The 25,618-nt window shown below is 37.9% G+C and overlaps 1 protein-coding gene across 4 annotated transcripts in view; it reads right to left on the reverse strand.

The window, feature by feature from the left end:
- LOC121377667 (protein FAM167B-like) overlaps nt 1-24,476 on the reverse strand; it is a 36,230-nt gene extending 11,754 nt beyond the window's left edge. The window contains exons 1-2 of one of the 4 annotated variants that reach the window (XM_041505741.1): nt 24,177-24,476; nt 9,654-9,748 (exon numbers count right to left, since the gene is read on the reverse strand). The gene's annotated coding sequence lies outside the window, so the exon portion shown is untranslated. Of the gene's footprint in view, nt 1-9,653; nt 9,749-16,319; nt 16,361-24,176 lie in introns of those variants that run through there. The other 3 variants (XM_041505737.1, XM_041505738.1, XM_041505739.1) reach the window with 3 other exon arrangements.
- Nucleotides 24,477-25,618: the final 1,142 nt, after the last annotated feature.

Genomic DNA, 25,618 nt, shown 5'->3' on the forward strand with positions numbered 1-25,618 from the left:
GTGGTGTCGTTATACAATACATACTGTACTTTTTATTTACTTATTTAGTTCTTAGTTACTTATTTACATACTTACTGACCTACCTTTCGGTCTGTCTACCTGTCTACCTACTTACCTGTATATATATATATATATATGTCTATATATTTTATTTATATATGTCTGTCTATGTATTTTATTTATATATTTTTTAATTTAATTTAATTTTTATTTTTATTTTATTTATTTTAGCTTTAAATCCCATTTTACTTATTATGAAGTTGAAGAGTTACTTTTAGAAAAAAATAACAGGTTTCTTTTTATAAAGTGGTAAATATTAATTAAAAGAACCACCAACTGTTTTATGTTTTAATAATAAAAAATGTAAAGTAGCAAACACATAGTAATTGATTAAATATTTTTACCATCGTTTGACACCCAACAGCCGATGTATTTTTCGTGCTGGAGTGTCGTTAAATATTCATTCATTCATTTGATTAAATATATACTTATTATACCCTTACAATGCTAATCAGAACGTGACTTTTTCATCTTCAAATAAATAAGCATTTAAATAAGTAAAAACAAATTCTTTATCAGTCAGTTCATTTCATTTTTACTTATTTTCGTGCTTATATTCAATCAAGGTTCAAGTACGCTGTCCTGGGCACATACCTCAGCTATCTTGGCTGCCTGTCCAGGACAGTTGGTTGGTGCTTAGTGAGAGAGAACAGGGTGTAGTTGCGAGTTTTAACGACTCAATAGTCGTTAAAACTCGCTCTGGGTGGGTGCCGGTATCGAGCTGCGAACCCTGTACCTACCAGCCTTATGTTCGAGGGCTTATCCACTACACCATCCGAAGTGTAATCAGTCAAAATATACTCTCATTATACTATTACTATACATTTCATTTTCATTTCAACTTATTTTTGTGCTTATATCCAATTAAAGTTCAAGCACGCTGTCCTGGGCACACACACCTCAGCTATCTGGGCTGTCTGTCCAGGACAGTGGGTTAGTTGTTAATTGGTTAGTGGTTAGTGAGAGAGAAGAGGTGTAGTGGCCTTACACCTACCCAATGAGCCATTGCGAACTCGCTCTGTGTTGGAGCCAGTACCGGGATGCGAACCCAATACCTACCAGCCTTATGTTCGAAGGCTTATCCACTACACCATAAAGGTGTAATCAGTAAAAATATACTCTCGTTATACGTTTACAATACAAAGCGAAAACGAGGTATTTTCCTTGCCTTGAAACTGTTTAACATGCCCCTATACCATTAAGGTTTCAGGCATGTCCATCCTGGATCCGATCTCTGGAGAGCCAGGGACTTGACCCGGGGTAGAATAATGGTATTTTTCTAATAAAGCTTGGAGTTTTTATTTAGACAATAAATCTCACGCATCATATGCGAGGCTGGCGGGGTACCTCACAAAGAAAATTGGATTTAGCTTTGATGTAATTGTGAAGTGAGGCGTTGTTGGTATGCTCGTTGTATGTACAATTTCATCACACGCGTTTTAAAGGGACAGTCCTGAGTTTACAAACATTTTACATAGTTACATACACATAACTGAGTATCTATTAAAGGGACAGTCCTGAGTTTACAAACATTTTACATAGTTACATACACATAACTGAGTATCTATTAAAGGAACAGTCCTGAGTCTACAACCATTGTAAAATGTTTCCGACCAACAGAGCCTTTACGATGACGTAACATACAAATTAAATACATTTTCTTATTTATAATATTAGTCCCTGTATTTACAAGATGTTTGTTGTTGTCCTAATGCTTGTAGTAGCCCAGACCGGATTTTACCTCCCAATAATTTCGTACGTACGAAAGAAAAAAATATATATCACGAATCAAAGCAAAAACTGAGTGCTACAAACATTAGTATACGACCGCAAACACATTCGATATACAGACACTGGTATTCTAAACAAGAAAATGTATTTAGTATGAAAGAGTAGTCGCCAACGCGAATCTTACAATGGCTGCAAACTCAGGACAGTCCCTTTAATGTTAAGCGGTTTAGAAGATTTGAATTAAACTTCCAGACCCCCTCCCAAGTAAATTTGGATAATTGAATTACTTTGTTGAAGTATAATATATTTATTATAAAAATAGTGAAATAACTACAGGTATTGTGATATTACAAGAAAAAAAAAGACATTAATTTTATCTTTATAAATAGTGAAATAACTTCATTTATTATGATAATTGATAAAAAGAAGGAATATTAGAATGATTTTATCTTTTTTCTTTGAAAACAATGAAATAACTACATTTATTAGATAACATTTAGTGAAAAATCTTAAAATATCAATAAAAGTGTTATCAGTCACTCAGTGACGATAACACATTTTAGAGTGAAAATTTCACTATTTCACTCTAAGATGTGTTATCGTCACTGTAGAAAGTGTTATCTTCACTGTAAGAAAGCCGGAACTATTTTGCTGCTGGCATTTTGAAAATAAATATAAAATTTCATGTTTTTGTCAAATATGATTTAATTCTCATCTCGTGAAGTTTACTATCATATCACACTCGTCGCCAAAGCGCGACTCGTGAGATATGATTGTAAACTTCACTCGATGAGATATATAAATCATATTTGACAAAAAACATGAAACATCCTCTATTTATTAAGGTGCTTTCCTTTCTGTGAGAAAATGCATATAAAGATCCCTTACTGCATTAGGAAAAATGTAACGGGTTTCCTCTGATGATTACGTGTCAGACTTACCAAACGTTTAACATCCAATGACCGATGATTAATTAATCAATGTGCTCTGGTTGAGTCGTTAAACATAACAAACTTTAAAGACACTTTAACATGTCTTAAGATAACAATAGAAGGGAAGATTACATTAATGTTATCTTTATACATGTAAATAATAAAATAAACATATTTATTATGATAGTGAAAAAAAGGAATATTATATTAATTTTGTCTTTTTGAATATAGTGAAATAACTACATATTATGATCATAATAAAAGAAAGGACTATTACATTAATGTTAATTCCTATTTAACGACACTTCAGCACATTTTAGGTAGCAGTATACCAAATAGTATCTCACCAGGTCAAAGTTCAAAGTGCATCTAACTTTGAATGGCGCATTAAATAAGTCCACGCTTGCCATTGGTGACAGGACTAGTCGTAAAACGTTTTTTAGGTTTTTTTCCCTGGGCATTAAAGGGGCATACCCTAGTTTTTAAACACTATAGCATATTGTTTTTACTATTATAGCCGTTTTTTTATAAAAGAAATCATACTTTACTTAGATTTCATGGTTTCGATTATCAATTTCCGTACATTCGAAGTGTTTTTTGGTCTTCCTGGTGTTTTTAATATCACAAAATGTATTTATCATATTTTTTAAAAACGCACGTGATTCTGAGAAGTATCAGGTAAAGAGTCGAGTATTAGTCTATTTTTAGAGGGTATTTCACCATTCAAAGTCTATTTTTAGAGGGTATTTCACTATTTCAAAGTCACAGACTTGTGTTTCACTCAATTGTAACTTGATCTAAATGTGTTACAGGTTTGTAGATTAAATAAACTTAGTGTTAATTTTCACGGGTTGAAACTGGGATCTGTCCCTTTAAATTCCTGCAATTTAATTTGAATAGTATCAATGTAACATCTACTGTTGTGCTTGAAACATAAAGGTTTTTTTGGTTAACGACACTGGAGCACACTGGTTAACTTAATCATTGGTTATTGGATGTCAAACATTTGGTAATTTTGACATATAGTCTAAGAGAGAAAACCCGCTACATTTTTCTATCAGTAGCAAGGGATCGTTTATATGCACTTTCCCACAGACAAGAAAGCACATACCACGGCCTCTTTCCAGTTGTAGTGCACTGGTTCGAGTGAGAAAAAGCTCATTCAGTTCAATGAATCTACCGAGGTGGTTCGATCCTGCGACGCAAGCATCTCAAGCGAGCACTCAACCGACTGAGCTAAATCCCGCTCCTTGCTTGAAACATGTGCCGACTCCTAGTAAGAATGGAGGCGGTACGTAACCCAGTGGTAATACGCTCGCATGATGCGCGGTCGGTTTGGGATCGATCCCCGTCGGTGGGCCCATTGGGATATTTCTCGTTCCAACCAGTGCACCACGACTGGTATATCAAAGTCAGACCAATAGAGCCTTTTCGATGACGTAACATATATATTAAATACATTTTCTTATTTAGAATATCAGTGTCTGTATTTACAAGGTGTTTGTTGTTGTCCTAATGCTTGTAGTAGCCCAAACCGTAATACGAAACAATTAAAGAATTAAAGTAGAAACCGAGTGCTATAAATATTAGTATACGACCGCAAACACATTCAATATACAGACACTGGTATTCTAATAGTTTGTTTTGGTTAACAACACCACTAGAGCACATTGATTTATCAATCATCGGCTATTGGATGTCAAACATATGGTCATTTTGACACAGTCATAGAGCTGAAACCCGATACGTTTTTCCATTAGTAGCAAGGGATCTTTTATATGCACCATCCCACAGACAGGATAGCACATACCACAGCCTTTGATATACCAGTTGTGGTGCACTGGCTAGAGCGAGAAATAGCCCAATAGGCCCAACGACGGGGATCGATCCTAGACCGACCACGCATCAAGCGAACGTTTTCCCACTGGGCTACGTCCCGCACTCTGGTATTCTAAACAAGAAAATGTATTTAGTATGAAATAGTAGTCGCCAACAAGACTCTGTTAATGCGAATATCTTACAATGGCTGCAAACTCAGGACAGTCTCTTAACCAAACCACATACACAAGTGTTTTAGCTATATCAGTATAGTAAAAAGATCGCGTTCACGCTTACATTTTAAACCGGTTTAGGTAAACCAGTTTAGTTAAACTAGTTTAAAGCGTAAATGTGAACGCAGCTGTTGTGAGACATATTAAAGGGATGGACCCTAGTTTTCAAACACTAAGGTACATGTTTCACAACCGAAGTGTTTCTGGTTATCCTGGTCTTTCTAATAGGCCTACCTCAAAATGGTTGTTTCTTCATAGTTTTAAAAACGCACGTGCGTCTGAGACCTAACGGTTATAGAATCGCGTTTTAGTTTTTAATTTATTTTTAAGGGTATTTCAACGTCACAGTGTTGTATCCAAATTTGTTATAGATTTGTAAATTAAACTTAGTGCCTATTTTTACGGGTTGAAACTAGAGTCTAGGTGAAAAATATACCTTAGTGTTTAAAAACTAGGGTCTGTCGCTTTAATTGTGATATTTATTATAATAATAGTGAGACGTGTAAATAATGATACTATTTAATATAGAACATTGTAATAGTGATAAACGCATTATGGTGATAGGTCACTATAATGATAAAAAAAATGCAACACAATAATAGACATTCATTATAATAATACCATACTTTTTAGTATAATGATAGGCATTATGGTTACTGTAATAACGCGCATGTATTCTAATATTAGAGGGCGGTATCCTACTTTCGACAAACTGAGTACCGGGTCGCGGTTTAAACATTATCATTATAGTTCGCTCTTACTGCGGTTCTTGTACGACCCTCTGTGTTGTAAATGAGATTGGGGGCTGAATAACAATGTCGGAGTGTTGCAGGTAACCCCAATTAGCGCGTTCAACAACAGCCGAATCACCTTGTTAGTGTCACGTGACACACACTCTGTCTGTGACGACCACTTGACCGGACGTGGTTCAGTTTGATCCAATGACCCTGAGAATAGTCTCGATAGTTCTTGTTATGAGAATTCCTGCACACCCCTGGACTATACTACTCCATGGATCCGAAAATAAGTAGAAGGGGATTTTATATATATATCTCATATATATATATATATATATATATATATATATATATATATATATATATATATATATATATATATATAGATACATCCCGCCTAGAAAGAAAACCCAACCCCAATAACAAACACCCCACCCAACAAAAAAACCCCAAAAAAAACCCACCCCCCAAAAAACACAAAACAAACAAACAAAAACAACAAAAACCCTAACCCCCCCCCCCCCAAACCCCCCAAAACAAAATCCCAAACAAATAACAACAAACAAACAAAACAAAACAAAACAACAACAAAATAAAATAAAACAACAACAAAAACAAAGAAACAAAAAATCGACAACAACAACAAGCAAAACATTTTCAGGAGATGGTCGAAATTATTTTTCCGTTGTGAGTTATTAGCTTTGTAAATATTTTAATATTCCTTACGCTTTTAACCAACTTGTTGGCCAAATAAATTAAGGTAATATTTACTTATCTTTGCAGTCTCGTTTAACATTTAGTGAAAAATGGTTTAAAACTTTGAAAGATGCTATGTCATATTTACAGTTTCCATATTGCGCTATTTTTACATTTATGTGTGATAAATAACTTCAAATGTAACTTCAAAATTGTTTTGCAGAAATAACTCGTCATGTAAACAGTTGCGTCCAGTAACTTCTAGCCATAAGCATACGAGACGGGGGGGGGGGGGGGGGGGGGGGGGGCAAAAACATCAAACTGATAGAGATATTCGGGCAAAATGTGCTAACGTGAGACCTTTTTACCATGTATTTCCATCATTCTACCCTCAAAATTAGTTGTAATCCATGTAAAAATGCGTAGTGGTTCGTTTGCATCCCTACATAGCTGTTTGACAGTAGTTCTAATCTGAATGGTAACCAGTCAATTCGTACCATAGTCATTTCGTACCATAGTCATTTCGTATCCAATTTTATCATTTCGTACCCAAGTCATTTCGTACCTTGGTCATTTTGTACCATAGTTATTTGGTCATTTCGTACCTTGGTCATTTCGTACAATGGTTATTTCGTACCATGTCTGTTTGGTCATTTCGTACCTTGGTCATTTCGTACCTCAGTCATTTATTGTGCAGCTTAGATGAATGATAGATAGTAAAATGTCGAATTACTGATTTAAAAAATAAACATTAGACTAATGCAACTCTGTTGAAGCCCCACCCTTAATAAAGAAAAAAAAGAAAGAAAGAACAAGAAAATTTTGATATATTACTTTCATCGCCTCACGTTTCCGTTCATCATTATATTAATTACCAACGAGCACCTTGTGTTAGAATAACATATCAAGATCTTCTAAGACAAGTCGATCTCAGAAAAAACCTTAATTACCCATGAAGATCGTGTGTTACAAGGTATGTTTACACGGAAACGTTTACTCGTCAACAATAAAAATAAGAAGTGGCATACCATGACAAAAATAAGATACCGAGTACGAAATGACTATGGTACGAAATGACCAAACATTATGGTACGAGATGGTAAAAAGTAGATACGAAATGACTATGGTACGAAATGACTGTGGTACAAAATGACTATGGTACGAAATGACTATGGTACAAAATGACCAAACATTATGGTACGAGATGGTAAAAAGTAGGTACGAAATGGATATGGTACGAAATGACTGTGGTACGAAATGACTATGGTACGAAATGACTATGATACGAAATGACCATAAACTATGGTACGAAATGGATGGTACGAAATGACTTTGGTACGAAATGACTAGTAACCATATGAATAAATGTTGTTTTCCAGATTCGGGCATTTTTGTTTAATTCGGGCAAAAGCCAGCCTGCTTCCCTACAAAAATTGGGAGCCCGTTCGCCTATGATTCTAACTTATCAAATCATATGAAATCGGACAAGACGACTGACAGGCGACTAGATAAGGTGTCGTCCATATAGTACGTACGCAAAAAACTAAATATTTTGAACCCCTCCCTCCTCCCTCCCCTCTCCCCCCTCCCGTACGCATGACATACCTAGTGGGCCAGACTCCCACACACACCCTGTACGCATACACATCTAATAGCAATGAAAGTGTGAACATACTCGTATTTAAACCGCCGTACAATTACAATTAGATCATGACGTCACCCCTCACACAATTGGGCTATTTCTCGTTCCCGCCAGTGCTCCACAACTGGCGTACCAAAGGCCGTGGTGTGTACTATCCTGTCTGTGGGATGGTGCATATAAAAGATCCCTTGCTGCTAATCGAAAAAGAGTAGCACATGAACTGGCGACAGCGGGTTTCCTCCCTCAATATGTGTGTGGTCCTTAACCGTATGTCCGACGCCATATAACCGTAAATAAAATGTGTTGAGTGCGTCGTTAAATAAAACATTTCCTTCACCCTTCACAGATCTCATGTTATAAAGGATTGATAGAAGTTTGTTTAACGATTCATTGAGCGATTCATTGAATATTGTTTAATTAACATAAATGAATACTCTCCCAAGTCTTCTACTAGTTGCCCATAAATACTATATGCCTATATTAAATGTAGGCTACGACTCGTTACACTGGGTTGAACTTACGTACACACACATCTACCCTGACCCCCCTCTCCAGGTGTACGCATAGTGTACGTATTGGACTGGACCCCCCTTCCCCATCAATTCCGTACGTACTATATGGACGGCCCCTAAGGTCGTCGAAGACAGAGGAGTTGTACAAAAACAGCAAACTTGTCGACATCCTCTTGGCGAAACGTTACGGAGTGTTACCCTCAACTGAACGCACCGAATTCCATTGGTCGTTCTCTAAAGATTCTCCAATAAAAATATTTGTACCAGTAAATTAAATTATTTGATTGTAATTTTTATAGGCATATATGTCTGCGTTCAGCTTCATATCTCACAGAATACAAGTCATAGATAAATAAAACTTGGTTTATAGTTGCATTTGTGTATGTCCCTCTCAAAGCACGTTTTTTAAAATTAAAATTTAATTAAAAAAAAATCAAGTTTATTTTTAAAACGTATTATTTATTTTAAACATCATATATGCTTTGAGATGTAAATATAGTTTGTTTTTGTTTAACGACACCACTAGAGCATCTTGATTAATTAAACATCGGCAACCACTTGGTCATTCTGACACGTAGTCATCAGAGGAAACCCGCTACATTTTCCCTAATGCAGCAAGGGATCCTTTATATGTACTTTCCCACAAACAGGAAAGCACATACCACGGCCTTTGTCCAGCTGTGGTGCACTGGTTGGTACGAGAAAACCCCAAATAACTAACTAAATAATAAATAAATAAATATGATAGGCGATTAATTTATATTGTTTTAGTATTAACCTATATGTATAATTATATGAGTGTATTGAGCGGGAAGTAGCCCGTGGTAAAGCGCTCGTCTGATGCGCGGTTGATCTAAGATCGATCCCCGTCCGAGGGCCCATTGGGCTATTTCTCGTTCCAGCCAGTGCGTCACGACTGGTATATCAAAGGCCATGGTATGTGTTATCCTGTTTGTGGGATGGTGCATATAAAAGATCCCTTGCTACTAATAAAAATTTTTTTTAGCGGCTTTCATATCGAAACTTATATGTTAAAAATGACAAAACGTTTGACATCCAATAGCCGATGATTAATACATTAATGTGCTCCAGTGGTGTCGTTAAACAAAACAAACGTCGTCTTTGCTACTAATAGAAAAACATGTAGCGGATTTCATCTCGAAAATTATAGGTAAAAAATTACCAAATGTTTGACATTCAATAGCCGATGATTAATAAATTAATATGCTCTAGTGGTATTGTTAAACAAAACAAAAGTTTATAATTATATTATATAATTTTAAGTGTATTACCTTATTTCACCATCTGTTACGTCGGGTACAATAACGTCACACATACAAATACACCGTCAACTGAACAGCTTCAGTGAAATTGATTTTGGGGTTTCCTAGGAGGACAAAAAAAGAAGAAAGAAAAAACCTGTTTGAGGAAAAATATTTTCAAGTATTGAAATATAATACATTTTATCTACAGAGCACAACCCCAAGTTCAGCCAGCGAACGTTTCGCTAACGTTCGCGAACTATTTGATTGGTTCCCAACGTGGCCATTTGGTTTACCGTGCAGCGCACGAACCAGTCTAGCGGACGTTTTTTCCCCGCTCAGTCTGGCTGAACGCAGCACTGGTATTGTCCCAACGTTACGCAGTAAATAAATATCACCCGACATACGTTCGTCATTTATCTGTTCGAGTTGAACAAGACTACTAAATTATGGGCTTTAAAAAAAAAACTAAACACTATTTTCAATAAGGTAAAGTGCCTTTTATGCATTATGTAAATAAGATAAAACATTTTAACTCATTGTTCTTTGAAATTGTATATGCTTGACACGGTTAGGTAATAAAATGCCAACGAAAAGTGGTATATAAAATAAATAAAAATGTGAAAAAACAAAAACAAAAAAAACAAAACAACAAAACAAACCCACACCAATCAAACAAACAAAAACCCTACAAAAAATACCCGTGTTTGTTAAACACTATTTTACTCGAATATACAATAACGATTTCCTTTTTCTGTTTTTAAATTGGATTTTTAAAACCGTTTATCTTTTTGTCTCCTTCTACGTGAGGAATGGGGCGTAGCCCAGTGGTAAAGCGTCCGCTCGATGCGCGGTCAGTCTGGGATCGATCCCCGTCGGTGGGCCCATTGGGCTATTTCTCATTTCAGCCAGTGCACCACGGCTGGTATATCAAAGGCCGTGGTATGTACTACCCTGTTTGTGGGATGGTGCATATAAAAGATCCCTTGCTGCTAATCGAAAAGAGTAGCCCATGAAGTGACGACAGCGGGTTTCCTCCCTTAATATCTGTGTGGTCCTTAACCATATGTCTGACGCCATATAACCGTAAATAAAATGTGTTGAGTGCGTCATTAAATAAATATTTCTTTTTTTCTTTCTGTCTTTGCCTGTATTTTGAATAGAAACAACGTACCCCCATTCTCCCATGAGCGCTACATAACTGTTGAACGGCGAAACAGTGTGTTATCTTGTATCTGGAAAAATGCATATAACTGATCACTTGCTGCTAGTTAATCGCCAATAATTGTAACCAACGTGGTGACAACGGGTTTCACCTCTAACATCTCTTATCCACTGACATCCGTACTGGAAAGAAATCGCAGGAAATCGTGCTTAAACCGCAGGTTAAAGGCATATTGTCACAGACCACTGACCTATTACATGGCTTAACAAAGTATTACTTAAAAATATATGAATTTGATTTGTCCCTAAATTGTACTTTATTCAACCATCTACGTAACCACCATACTCCACTTATTAATGATATTTTGTAAAAATAATTGAATTATGGCAATGGTCCATAACTTAAAAACTAATATTGCTGAGAGGGATGACATGGATTTCACTTCATCATGGTGTAGTTAAAGTGATGCAATAGCTAGATTTTGTCCGTAAAAATTAATGTTATTTTGATTTATTATTCATTTTTAGAGAAATAAGGTCCTTAAAGGGACATTCCCGAGTTTGCTGCAATTTTAAAGATGTTATCGACTAACACAGACTTTTTAACGATTGTAATTACATATCAAATATATTTTTCTGCATAAAATATTAATCGCTGTATATTAAATATGTTTCTGATCGTTCTAATATTTATACTAGGTTAAATTTCATTTTATTTTTAAAATATAATTTTTTTCGTACGTACGAAATTATTTAAAGACAAAATCCAGTTTGAGCTTCTTACAAATATTAAGACGACCAGAAACACATTGAATATACAGACACTGATATTCTAAACAAAAAATATATTTAATGTGTAAGTTTAATTGTAGAAATATTTTATTAGTGGTCAACGTTTTACAATGCAGCAAACTCAGGAATGTCCCTTTAAGTAAATCGGAATAAAATGGGGGTTAAGCTTCTGATTTGAGACATAGTGGGAAGCGAATTTGACTGTAGTAGTTCCGCACAAACATTACCATTCTATTTTTACTTGGAGTCGGCACATGTTTCATCCAGGTGGCGGGATTTAGCTCAGTCTGTTGAGTGCATGCTTGAGGTGCTTGCGTCGCAGGATTGAACCACCTCGGTGGATTCAATGAACTGATTGATATTTTTCTCGTTCCAATCAGTGCACCACAACTGGAAGAGGCCGTGGTATGTGTTTTTCTGTCGTAAACGTTTTACAATGCAGCAAACTTAGGAATGTCCCTTTAAATCCGTGACAGTATGCCTTTAATATAAACACTTATAATCATTTTTCTTTGACAAGCATAACATTTATTGACAATTATCTAAAGTCCAAAAGTCTAGTTGGCTACATAATTATATAGCATTAACAGTTTATCGAAAAATCTACTTGGCGCGTCACATATTCAAAAGAAGAAAACATCCGTCATTAGGCCTACAAGGGGCAGGTACGGTAATCGTCTAGGTAGAGGGTGTACGGAGACATAGGCTGGGAGTTTCAAACGAACCCCCGAGGATAAAACGTTTTTTGACTTATAGGTGTCCTGGGGAATTGTAGACAAAAGGGTCTGCTCAGTTCATAATTGATCCCCCCCCCCCCTCTCTCTCTCTCTCTCTCTCTCTCTCTCTCTCTCTCTCACCACTCTCTCTCTCTCTCCAACCTCATACATCTCTCACACACACACACACACACACACACATACACATACACACACACACACACACACACACACACATACATGCATACACACACACACAACACACACACAAACACATACATGCATACACACACACACACACACACATACACACACACACTCACTCACACATACACACACATACATACACACATATATATACACACACACACACACTCTCACACACAGAGACACACACACACAGACACATACACACAGACACACACACACACACACACACACACACACACACACACACACACATACACACACTGTACACACAAACACATTTGGAGCGTCAAAAATAAATAAATAAATAAATAAAATTCAAAGTACGGGTAGACAAAAGAGGCACTTATGAACTACATACATTTAAGCTACTAGTATTTCGTGTTTTTTATTACAGGGACTGCCACCTACCCCCGTAAGTTACAACCGTGCATACATTTCTGGTGATTTCATGTATGTCAAATGTCTATTTATTCAAGAAACACCCAACCGACTATTCACCACAGAAATTCATTCATTAGTTATATACATTCGTTAAATACTAGATTTCCGAGGCACTTCTGAATCCACGGGGAGATGAAACAGACGTGTGCCCCTACCCCCATATAAACATCACCCACTGGGTCCGCTCGCGATTACTCGAGCATAAAACTGTTCTTCCGTCTGTACACAAAACCCGCTCTGTATTCGTTCCCAGCATGAACATCATGTAACGACAACTTACACGTGGAATTTTATGTTAATATCGCCTGACTCATCTCTTACACAGATCCGTTTACGTGACAGAAAAAGATTTTTTTTAAAGATAATAACAATATATCAGGTAAAAAAAAGGAATTAAAAATATTCCAACAATGTGTCGGGTAAAATTAAGTGTACCGGATCAAATGTCCTTTTGAGATTTCCCTTGTCGCTGGATCTGATAGCGTTCTTCTGAGTTGACAGCCTAATAATTTCTCTTCACGCTCGTAACTTTGCTGTCTTGAACGCAGAATCTAGGGCCAGTGTCGCGAAATATGCTCCCCCCCCTCCTCCGCCCCCCCCCCCCCCTAGAAAATCGACGACCGGTGATTCTATTTCGAACAGGCTCGTGTGCGGGAGATTTAGCAGGAGGGGGGGAGAAGAAGAAGAAAGTTTGGTTTGTTTAACTAGAGCACATTGATTTATTAATCATTGGCTATTCAATGTCAAACATGTGGTAATTTTGGCATATAGTCATAGAGTTTGTTTGTTTGTTTGTTTTGTTTAACGACACCACTGGAGTACATCGATTAATTAATCATCGGCTATTGGATGTCAAACGTTTGGTAATTCTGAGGAAACCCGCTACATTTGTTTCTAATGCAACAAGGGATCTTTTATATGCACTTTTCCACAGACAGGAAAACACATATCACAGCCTTTGTCCAGTTGTGGTGCACTGGTTGTCACGAGAAAAAACCCAGTCAGCTGAATGGATCCACCGAGATGGTTCGATCCTGCGACGCAAGCACCTCAAACGAGCACTCAACCGACTGAGCTAAATCCCACCCCATAGTCTTCGAGAGAAAACCCGCTACATTTTTTCATTAGTAGAGAGGGATCTTTTATATGCATCATCCCACAGACAGGGTAGCACATACCACGGCCTTTGATATACCAGCCGTGGTGCTCTGGCAAGAACGAGAAATAGCCCAATAGGTCCACCGACGGGGATCGATCCCAAACCGACCGCGCATCAAGCAAGCGTTTTACCACTGGGCTGGCTACGTCCCCGCCCCAGCAGGAGAGGGAGTCTAGACTAAGGCATGCGAAGTTTATTGGGAGTTTACAGTCGAGTCATGCTCCTCTGGAAAATATATGGAAAAAAGAAACAAAATTTGCTTGAGCAGTGTTGGGTTTCGAACCCCAAAACCCTCCCCTTGAACACACGCCTGCTTAATATAGAAGAGGTGTGAAGTAGTAACAATAAAAAATAAGGCACAGTAACACAGGGTCCCCTCCAACTTGGCAACAAAGAACACATTTAAAAGTGTTTTTTAAATTTATTCCTATACCTTTTAGTGAGAAAATTGCCCTCATGACCATCCCCACTCCCTCCCACCGCCAACTAGGTACGACCCTAGAAACGAACAACGACCCGAGTTAATGGTGTTTTTTTGTTGCCTCTTACAATGACGGATTTCCAAGGAGAATATGAACTGTCATAGCCGCGTCAAATCGGATTAAAGAGGATACATAATATTTATACACATCCTGTTTTAACAGTATATAACTTGTTTATGAATTTTTTTTACAAGGTTCCACTCGTGTTGTTGATTAGCGTGTCATATCTCATTAAAGGGTGTATACGACACCACTAGAGCACAGTAATTAATTAATCATCGGCTATTGGATGTCAAACATTTGGTAAATATGGCATATAGTCTTAAACTGAAAACCCGCTAAATGTTTTCATTAGTAGCAAGGGATCTTTTATATGCACCATCCCATAGACAGGATAACACATACCACAGCATTTGATATACCAGTCGTGGTCCATTGGCTGGAATGAGAAATAGCCCAATGGGCCCACCGATGGGGATCGATCCTAAACCGACAGCATATCATGCGAGCGCTTTAACACTGGCCTACGCTCCGCCTCTTAATTACAGGATGTATACTACCAAATCAAATCCCGTAGACAACAATAGTAACATATGTGGCTAAAACTCCTACCTGCAGCGTATCAGTCGACATAAACACCACGTATATAAATACTACCAACCGTCACCCTTAAAGTGAATCAGAAAAAATTCGGGGTGAAGCTGCTCATTTCAGAGATAACGGGTAGCGTCTATGACTACCCTAGCTCCGCACAAAAGTTGAGTACTTTTTTTTACAGGTACCCCATATATGTTTCAAGCACAAGACTACTTAACACAGTGGTACTAGATGAAATTTTGCCCAGATGAAACTTTTTTCTTTTTTTTACAACCAATACACTTACAATTATCACCAAAAGTTTGGTGCACCTCGAACTTTGCAGTTATTTCGTTTAGTACTACCTAAAGTGACAGACCCTATTGTTTTAACACTGCTGCATAATTTTTCACTATTAGAGCCGTGTCACGGGGATTCTATAATACCCGTAACCGAATAAAACACGATTGTCCAAATATCTCTCCTAACTGTATATCTATTAGATCTCTCTGTAACGGGCGGTATTTACCCGAGTATGGCTCGTCTAGGTATGATCAGAGATACGATCCTATATAAGTATATATTATTATAGCACGTTTAGTTCACTAGAAAACAACAAAAACACAATACACTTTGGAATCTGTACTAATCTACGCTGACAAAATGTACTGCCGCAGTAGTTAATTAATAACAACAATAATAACAACCCAGAACTGATCACTTAATTAGTTAATCTCTAGGTGTCTAGTTTACACAATATGCTAATCACTTCACCGTGACACAACACCCACACGTGTGATAAATTGAGAAACGCTGCTAGGGGAACTTAATTAATAAAGGAATTACAACACTATTCCTAACTGATTAATTTTTAATTAACCCTAACTACTCATTCAATAACCTTGTAATACAGACTTAATACTGGTAACTATCACAATAAAGACAATAACCTACAGTTTACCTAGGTCTTCTAGGATGACTGGCTAAGCTTTATATTACCAAATACTCGTATAAATATAGACCAGTAAGACTACGATTTACTTCGTCAGATGACCGAAGACACTGTCTAAATAATATTGGTATAATACAGTATTAAAATATTAAAAGTCACATCAATCACATCAAGGTTATACAACAGAGCAGAAATAATATTTACCAAAGTCCAACCGGACCAACGTTCCCCCGGGATACCTTCCTATCGTTCTGTCCTTTTTGCTTCTCTCCGATATCTCTAAACCCTAGCTATTTATTATAAAATCAGAAAATCGCCTGGGGGTACAAGGCGGTACCTCACGTATCATCTGAATTTCCACAGCGACCATATCTTTCTCTTAGATCGCCAGACTGCCTGTCGCCAACCGCGAGCAATCCCCTGGCCATAAACAGCACTACCGGAGATATTACGTAACTACTAGCCACGTGGCCTCCACACCTGCTCTGGGTGTGTATAGGCGTACCGATCGAGGACCGTCACGTAGAAGTATTACGTAACAAGTTGCCCACCTGCCTAAGTGCAATTTGGAACTGCACACGGCCTTCTAAAACAATTAATATCGCCACAGGCGAAAACAAAATTAAGAGCATGTACCGTCACAAGCCGCTTTTGATAGTAAAATCAAAATTATTTAGATTTTACTGTTTAGATTATCTATTTCCATACAGTGGGCGTATTTATTGACAATCTGGTGTTTTTAATACCAAGATGTATATATATATATATATATTATATATACAGTGGGGCGTATTTATTGATATATCTACATTGTGTTATTTAATACCAAGATATATATATATATATATATATATATATATATATATATCTATATATATATATTTTTTATAAAAAATGTACGTACCTCTGAGAAGTAAAGGTAATTCTAACATAACTGTCATATTATAAGCCTTTTTGCCATTGGAAAATTTTCGTGATAAATTGGACGAGTTCGTCTCGTCCCTAAATTCAAATTTTGTGATAAATCCGTATACATGTAGTTAACAACGAAACACAGTAATAGTATCCCCTAAACAGAGACGAGCCTAATCTGTTTTAGGGGTAAATCTCCGTATCAGCGACGAATGAGTTGCAGGTTTGTTTATTAACCAAACGTAGAGCTAATATTTTGAGGGTTAAAACTAGGATCTGCGACTAGGAAAGTCGCAAGCTTAAATATATCTTTAATGTTTAAAGTCGCAATCTTAAATATATCTTTAATGTTTAAAGTCGCAATCTTAAATATATCTTTAATGTTTAAAGTCGCAATCTTAAATATATCTTTAATGTTTAAAGTCGCAATCTTAAATATATCTTTAATGTTTAAAGTCGCAATCTTAAATATATCTTTAATGTTTAAAGTGGCAATATCGATTCAACATTAGAAAACATGGTGCTCCCCCCCCCCCCCCCCCAAAGAAAAAAAAGAAGAAAAAAAGAAGAAAAGTTTGTTTCGTTTTACGATATCACTAGAGCACGTTGAATAATTAATCATCGGCTATTGTATGTAATTCCGACTCGTAGTCATCAGAGGAAACCCGCTACATGTTTCCATTGGCAGCAAGGCATCTTTTATTACATGCACAGACAAGACAACACATACCTTTGCGAACCGCTTGGCCATCATGTCCGCTTGGTGGAAAAAGACTACTGGATAACATTATAACGCACTCGCTTTGTGGAAAAGCCCCTTTAAGTTTAATAATAAAAAAATCAAGCACAACTGCATTTGTGTGTAATAAACGCATGTGTTATCGCGATCAACGGTTATCGGGCCTTCGTGCAACATTGTAATCTTTGGCCATGTTGCTAATATACTATGATTGTGTAGCACAATGCAGTGGAATACATGTGGCGCCTAGTTTCTGGGCGTTGAAAGAGAGAATCACACATTCTTATGTTAATTAAATTAGCCACCAGGGCTAAAGAATGTCTCAGAAAAGCACGTGTGCATCGGCGGGGGTAGGGTGGGAGAGGGCGCTCAAAGCGATTAAAGAAAAAACAAATTCCGAAGGAGCATGACTCGAGCCCCCTAAAAACTTCGCTCGATACAGTCTGGACCTGCCCCCCCCCCCCCCCCCCCCCATAATTTCCTATACATGCACCTGAAGAAAACTGATCTATTCTAAATAATAACAAAAGCGTTACTCGATATTGCACCTTTAAAGGTTCTATTTTAAAATTGTATAATGGCGAATATAAATTTTAAATTATTTGTTAACTTTTGCATTGAAATGTAAACATCATTCCTACAATTACTTGTATATAAAAATTACAATGAAATAATTTAATTTACTGGTAGATTTTTATTTATTATTATTTTATTTTTAATTATTACTATTATTATTATTGCTTTAATTATTATTATTATTATTATTATTTAATTATTATTATTTTTATTATTTAATTATTATTATTATTATTATTATTACTACTACTACTATTATTATTATTTAAAAAAAATACATTTTTATTATTATTATTTTTATTTTATTATTATTATTATTATTATTGTTTTAATTATTATTAGTAGTAGTATTATTAAATTATTATTATTATTATTATTATTATTATTATTATTATTATTATTTTTATTATTATTATTACTTTATTTGACAGACGGAATTTTGGCGCGTTCAGTTGAGACGATGACCCCGTAACGTTATGTCAGAAGGCTGTTACCGACAAGTTTGCTGTATGCGCAACTCATCTGTTTCTGAAGGCCCTATCTAGCCGCCGACAGTCAATTCGTCATATTTGTGGATTCTCCGAGGCACGGAGGCTAGGGTGACTCGTGGGCATGCTCCCCCGGGGAAAAAAAGGGAAGGCCATAAACGAAGGCCATAAACATGATTTCCTGGTATCTGAATTACAATCGAAAAGAGGGCGAGACGTAGCCCAATGGTACAGCGCTAGCTTGATGCGCGGTCGGTTTGGGATCGATCCCCGTCGGTGGGCCCATTGGGCTATTTCTCGCTCCAGCCAGTGCTCCACAACTGGTATGTCAAAGGCCGTGGAATGTGTTATCCTGTCTGTGAGATGGTGCATATAAATGATCCCTTGCTGCTAATCGAAAAGAGTAGCCCATGAAGTGGCGACAGCGGGTTTCCTCTCTCATCTGTGTGATCCTTAACCATATGTTTGACGCCATATAACGTCAATAAAATGTGTTGAGTGCGTCGTTAAGTAAAACATTTTTTTCTTTCTTTTTTTTTCTTCTGAACTATTTTATTAATGATTATTTGACAGAATATTATAACCTGAGGATGTTTTGTTTTGTTTTCTTATTTAGATGTCTTGCAAAGTTAGCCATTTTCAAACAGTGATTTTAGGTATATTGTAGGATTTTATAAACCGTGAATTATTTGTCACATTTAGAGTGGTCACATCTTGAGTTTGTGGTATAGGTGGCATTGAAGCATATTTTTATTTTTTTTATTTTTTTATTACAGTTCAATATTCTATATATGTTAGCGCTGAAGACTTGACAAATGCTAAAGAAGAAAAGTAGTTTGGCAAGTATGAATTATGAGGACATTGATTTTATGGGTTAGATGTTGTTGAGTAGATGTGTTCTGGACAAGGAATGTATGGTGTGTTCCGGTGGCAAAGACGCATAGCCAGTCCACTAAGGCGAGCATAGCCAGTCCACTAAGGCGATCATAGCCAGTCCACTAAGGCGATCATAGCCAGTCCACTAAGGCGATCATAGCCAGTCCACTAAGGCGATCATAGCCAGTCCACTACGGCGATCATAGCCAGTCCACTACGGCGATCATAGCCAGTCCACTACGGCGATCATAGCCAGTCCACTACGGCGATCATAGCCAGTCCACTACGGCGATCATAGCCAGTCCACTACGGCGATCATAGCCAGTCCACTACGGCGATATAGCCAGTCCAACTAAGGCGATCATAGCCAGTCCACTAAGGCGATCATAGCCAGTCCACTACGGCGATCAGCCAGCCACTAAGGCGATCATAGCAGTCCACTACGGCGATCATAGCCAGTCCACTAAGGCGATCATAGCCAGTCCACTAAGGCGATCATAGCCGTCCAGGCGATCATAGCCAGTCCACTAAGGCGATCATAGCCACTACGGCGATCATAGCCAGTCCACTAAGGCGATCATAGCCAGTCCACTACGGCGATCATAGCCAGTCCACTAAGGCGATCATAGCCAGTCCACTACGGCGATCATAGCGGGCGATCATAGCCAGTCCACTAAGGCGATCATAGCCAGTCCACTACGGCGATCATAGCCAGCCACTAAGGCGATCATAGCCAGTCCACTACGGCGATCATAGCCAGTCCACTAAGGCGATCATAGCCAGTCCACTAAGGCGATCATAGCCAGTCCACTAAGGCGATCATAGCCAGTCCACTACGGCGATCATAGCCAGTCCACTACGGCGATCATAGCCAGTCCACTAAGGCGATCATAGCCAGTCCACTATGGCGATCATAGCCAGATCATAGCCAGTCCACTAAGGCGATCATAGCCAGTCCACTAAGGCGATCATAGCCAGTCCACTAAGGCGAGCATAGACCATACTTGCTCTGGGGCCTAATTCACTAAACTCTCGCAACTTTGCGATCTCGCAGTGCAATGCTAAAAGACTTGCAAAGAGGATGCTTCGTTGTCTAGCAGAGCTTAAGAGACCTTTATGAATTAGGCCTCTGGGCCCTGTTCCACGAAGCGATCTTAGCCCTAAGATCACCTTAAGTACATAGGTACCTTATGTACTTAAGATGATCGTAGCACTAAGATCGCTTCGTGGAACGGGGTCCTGGTCCACACTTTCAAGCGTCGTGGTGCTGAAAACGACCTTTCACATGTCAAACTGCCAACAGGAGTAGTGAAGAGTATCACCAGAATTTGGTGAATTGCTGGGGAATAATCTTTGTTGCTGGCTGCCAAAGTGGTACAACCATCCGCTGGTCTGGACTCTACTGGAGTATGTTGGAACAGGTGTTTCCACTTCTTTGATTCTAGAATATTACTTGCCCGAGTACTCTGACTGTTACGTTACAGTAGAGGGCTAGACGGACATTTGGACCGATATTTAGGCCTTACCTGTCCCAGTGTCCGTCTAGGCCTCTACAGTCAGAATACTCGGGCTAGAATTTTACCTGAGCTTTTGACATACAAAATACACGGAATGAAACATGCTATAAAGATTGAGGGACATACCCTAGTTTTTAAACACTAAGGCATATTTTTGACTATTATAGCCGCTTTTGATGACTGAAATCATACTTTACTTAGATTTTATGGTTTAGATTATCAATTTCCGTACATTCGAAGTGTTTTGGTCATCCTGGTGTTTTTAGTATCACAACATGCATTTCTCATATTTTTAAAAACGCACGTGCTTCTGAGAAGTAACAGTTATGGAGTCGAGTTTAAGTCTATTTTTAGAGGGTATTTCATCATTTCAAAGTCACAGACTCATGTTTCACTCAACTGTAACTTTATTCAAACGTGTTACATGATTGTTGATTAACTAAACTTAGCGTTAATTTCCATGGGTTGAAACTGGGGTGTGTTCCTTTAAACCCTGACATGTCTATGGTGAAACTATGTTCCTAGAGTAAAAAATTTTCATGGGTTGAAACTAGGGTCTGTCCCTTTAACTAAACTTAGTGTTAATCTTCATGGGGACAACTAGGGTCTGCGCCCCCCCCCCCCCCCGCCCCTCCGGAGGGTACGGCACTGGCAGACACGGTAAAGTATAGTAAAGTAAAGTAAACAAAGAACAAAACAAAAAACAAACAAAACTAAAAATTTAAGTTTTTTAAAAAATTTGATGAGACAGACGAACGTTTAGACAGACACAGATCATGATTATCATCTGACGACATAAATCATCGCTTTCAAAACTGAGACGACTTTAAAAGTTCGTCTATATATGCTTGTTACGTAATCCATCTGTTAATGTATTTTTGACCCCTGGATTTGGAGACACCAAAACGAGAGGATCGTATCTTTCGTTAATGTCTCCCATTTATTACACGCACCCCAGGAATGTTCGGGGTGGAAGATAAAATGTGTATCGAATAACATGCATATAAACATGCGCTCTGCGGAAAATCTGTATCTTATCTCAATATTTCTACATGTATAGTTGTTGGTTGGTTTTTTTTTCTTTTTTACCTGTAAACCGAGCATGCTGACACAATGCCAGTGTGTCCAGCTTTTTTCACCCTCGGATATGATTACTAGATTAGGTTATAGGTGTCTTTGTGACGCGCAGAAACAGGTTCGCGGCATATCGCCCCGACTTGGTTATAGTAGACACTTAGTCAGCCATAAAGAAATGGAATAACGTTCCAGTCGAATTACTGGTTGGACCGAACTATGTTTTCTTTGTAACAGACATTGTAGTTGTTTTTACTCGCGTTTACAAAAATATCGTATATTAATATAAATACGTGTAGTTACAGTTTAATGGGGATATTATGTAGCACTTAGTTTGCCAAAGAAAGATAACAGATTGTTTTTGTTTAACGAAAACATTAGAGCACGATGATTACTAGTATTAATTAATCATCGCCTACTGTATGTCCAGGCACGGCGGAAGCAAGTAATTATCAGGGGGGGGGGGGGGGGGGGGGGGGGACTGAGATTGAGGGCGCAAAGCAAAGTTTATAGGAGGTTTGCTGGGGCGGATCCAGCTTTTCTGGGGATGGGGGGGGGGGGGGTCCAAGACAAAAAGGGCACCATAACATTATGAAAAGGCACTATTGAAAAATTACACACGGTTCACATGGACCATAATATAATAGTGCTACAACAGGGACGCTGGCAGACGTATTCTACAGTGTTCTATACATTGACAGAATAAATAAATTTGTAAAAAACCTAAAAATCCTAAATAATATAAGGGGCACTTCTCAAAGTTGAGGGGGGGGGGGATCCGGACCCCTTGGACCCCCCCCCTAAAATCCGCCCCAGGTTCGGTGTGTGTGTGTGTGTGTGTGTGTGTGTGTGTGTGTGTGTGTGTGTATGTGTGTGTTCTCCTCCGTAAAATTTTGAAAACTAGATATTCTGAAATGCAATTTCCTGCATCCTACAAGTAAACTTAATCAATACCACCCCCACCCCCCCCCCCCCACCGCCCCCACTATAATTTTAATGTGTAGTTTTCCGAGGAAATCTTTTAGAAATATAATTTACCGACTGTATTTACTGTTCGTCAAAAAGGTATTATATGAGTACGGTTTTGATACTGTTGTTAATGGTGATGATGATAACGACGACGACGACGGTGATGATGTTGACGACGACGAAGATGATGACGACGACAACAATGGTAATGATGATGATGATAACGACGACGATGATAGTAATGGTGATGTAGTAGTAGTAGTAGTAGTAGTAGTAGTAGTAGTTGTAGTAGTAATAGCAGTAGTAGTAGTTGTAGTTGTAGTTGTAGTAGTAGTAGTAGTAGCAGTAGTAGTAGTAGTAGTAGTAGTAGTAGTAGTAGTAGTAGTAGAAGTAGTAGTAGTAGAAGTAGTAGTAGTAGAAGTAGTAGTTGTAGTAGTAGCAATATTAGTAGTAGTAGAAGTAGTAGTAGTAGTAGTAGTAGTAGTAGTAGTAGTAGTCACGGCCGTAGCTAGCAGGGGGGGGGGGGGGGAATCCGGAAAGCATTATAGAAACTTAAAGAAAATCTCTTCTTGACTGTTTAAGGAGTTTTAGACTATTAGACTCAGTTGCCCCCCCCCCCCCTCCCCAAAAAAAAATCCTAGCTACGGCCCTGGTAGTAGTAATAGTAGTAGTAGTAGTAGTAGTAGTAGTAGTAGTAGTATATGATGATCATCACAAACAACAATATCATCATTATGTTTTACTATTTTCTGGGGGGCATTACATTGAAATAAATTCCAAATTCCAATTCATATCCTAAGTAAAAAACCCAACTTATAATTAAATACATTAGTCTGTAATCTATGTAAATAGATGTACGTGTTACGTAACTTTACACCTGTTCAAAGCAATAAATGTCAAACTCACATACCTGGACATCATATATTGCCTTCTGTCCCTCTATCTCTGTCTCTCACTGTCCTGTTCAACAACAACGAACAAAACCCCGCAACACAACAGACAGCTATTCGTCCCGTGACAGTGGTCTGCTCAGAACCGCAGTAAAAGTATAGACAACATCGCCACCTCTCAAAGAAAATCTCATCCATACATATTATTGAAAAAACCCAACAACACAAACGCCTTGTTATTGAAGTTCCTTCGGAAAATACGAAAAGACGGCGTTCCTTTGTGTGTTAGCTCCGTCCCACAGACGCGTTCAATCGTGACGAAACCATGCTCAGCTAAGGTTCATCGTTATCCCACCGAACTGATAGTAAAATATTTTTATTTCTATTTTTTTTTTATATCTATATAAATAGGATTTTTGGGTATTAGCATTTTCATAGTCCAATTATTTATCTTTCCTTTCACACGATTCCTCCTGATGGTGCGAAGATTTAATCCGCTGTTTTGTGTTTTGGTCGTCTTCGTTCACGGAGATAAAAAAAATATATACAAAAAGAGGTTCATTCTATTGTAGTGAAAGACGGGAATGTTTAAACCGAGGGTGAATTTATGACTATATTTTGATGACGCTTTACATGTTTGTATGTTTTCCCCTATTGTCCTTCATATGCACTTCATATGTTTGTGGAGGGAGAGGGGTGACGGCGGAATGTAGCTCAGTCGGCTGAGTGCTCGCTTGAGGTGCATGCGTCGTAGGATCGAACCACCTCGGTGGATCCATTTAACTGGGGTTTTTTTGTCGTTCCAACCCGTGCACCATAACTGGTCAAAGGCTGTGGTATGTGTTTACCTGTCTGTGGGAAAGTGCATATAAAAGATCCCTTGCTGCATTAGAAAAAATGTAGCGGGTTTCCTCTGATGACTACGAGTCAGAATTACCAAATGTTTGACATCAAATAGCCTGATGATTAATTAATCAATGTACTCTTGTGGTGTCGTTAAGCAAAACAAATTTTATTAATTTTCATATCTTTGTTGAGCGGTAAATTTAAAGAGCTCGCCTGATGCGCGGTCGGTGTGGCATCGATCACCGTCAGTGGACACATTGGGCACATCTCGTGCCAGCCTGTGCCCCACGACTGATATATCAAAGGTCGTGGTGTGTGCTATCCTGTCTGCGGGAGGTGGCATGTTTTCTCTCTAAGACTATAATAATATAAGAAACCGTGTGTGTTACACCCATTCCCCTCCCCCTTCCCCATCCCCAATACAAAATTCTGTGTATGTTAATGGTTAAAGGGACATTCCTGAGTTTGCTGCAATGTTTAAGATGTTATCGACTAACAGAGACTTTTTAACGATTATAATTACATATCAAATATATGTTTCTGCATAAAATATTAGTGGCTGTATATTAAACTTGTTTCTGGTCGTTATAATATTTGTACTAGGTTAAATTTCCTT

Source organism: Gigantopelta aegis, chromosome 7 (assembly GCF_016097555.1).
Source record: "Gigantopelta aegis isolate Gae_Host chromosome 7, Gae_host_genome, whole genome shotgun sequence".
In the NCBI taxonomy this organism is placed as follows: Eukaryota; Metazoa; Mollusca; class Gastropoda; order Neomphalida; family Peltospiridae; genus Gigantopelta; species Gigantopelta aegis.